Source organism: Arachis ipaensis, chromosome B04 (genome assembly GCF_000816755.2).
Source record: "Arachis ipaensis cultivar K30076 chromosome B04, Araip1.1, whole genome shotgun sequence".
NCBI classification, from domain to species: Eukaryota; Viridiplantae; Streptophyta; class Magnoliopsida; order Fabales; family Fabaceae; genus Arachis; species Arachis ipaensis.
The window spans coordinates 92,433,522-92,434,529 of NC_029788.2; the positions used below are offsets into that span (position 1 = coordinate 92,433,522).

Here is a 1,008-nt window from a genome sequence, read left to right on the forward strand (position 1 = left end):
AGATAAGATTCCTTGATATTCAAAATACTCACAAAGTACTTAAATTATCGATTTCGCAACATATACTTTATATTCTCTTCAAATTTAGAGAACATGATATTACAATTAGGTCAAGTTAACACCTGAAATAGGGGATTTCTGAATAAAACTGAAGTTGGCTTTGGGAAGAGTTCAGTAACAGTCAGAAAACGATACTTGGTTCTTGTGAGCTTGATTGAGAGAGAGCGGAGAAGCACCAAGGTAGGAAAAGCGACGGCGGCAACAGAGAGAAGGAGCGACTGACGGCGCGGCAGCAGCGGAGCGACAGGCGGCGCGAGCAAGAAGAGCACGACAGCAATAGAGCAAGAAGAGCGACAGTGGGGAGTGACAGCGGCACGACAGCAATAGAGCACGACGGCGGCGCGAGCAAGCGGAATGACGGCGGTGCAACCGTGACGCTAGCAATGGAGAATGAAGGTTGGTGAATTTGGGGTAAAATGAGGGTTGATGAGGAATTCTGGGGTAAAATTGTGTTTCTGAACTTGGAGGTGGGAAGCACGCGGGGTTGAAATGTTTTTAGCAATAAAAATCGACGGTAGAGCTGTCGATTTTAATTTGCAAAAAAGCAACGGTTTTTGCGTCAATTTTATATATTAAATCCACACCATTTATCCGATTTTAGAAAGTAATTTAGACCGTTTAAATTTATCGACGTAAATGTTGTCGATATTTTAAATATAAAAATAGACGATTTTTTTGTCGATTTTAAAATAAAAGTATTTTCAACTCTCGGTTCGTCGATAATATGACAATACTTAACAGGGGTTTAATGCAGCATAAAAATATCGACGACAAAGCCGTTGATTTTATTATTTTATTTTTAAATTTTTTTTTAAAAATATCGACAGCAAGCCGTTGAAAAATATCGACGGCAGAGATAGCCGTCGATTTTTTGCATTGAAAAATACGCTTTTTCTAGTAGTGATCTATCGGATTGGGAGATACCGTGAGAAAAAAATATATATATAT

At 38.9% G+C, this 1,008-nt stretch overlaps 1 protein-coding gene across 1 annotated transcript in view; it reads right to left on the reverse strand.

Moving 5' to 3' along the window:
* Positions 1-1,008, reverse strand: part of LOC107637914 (kinesin-like protein KIN-7K, chloroplastic) — a 13,742-nt gene that overhangs the window by 2,938 nt on the left and 9,796 nt on the right. The gene's annotated exons all lie outside the window — the stretch shown is intronic.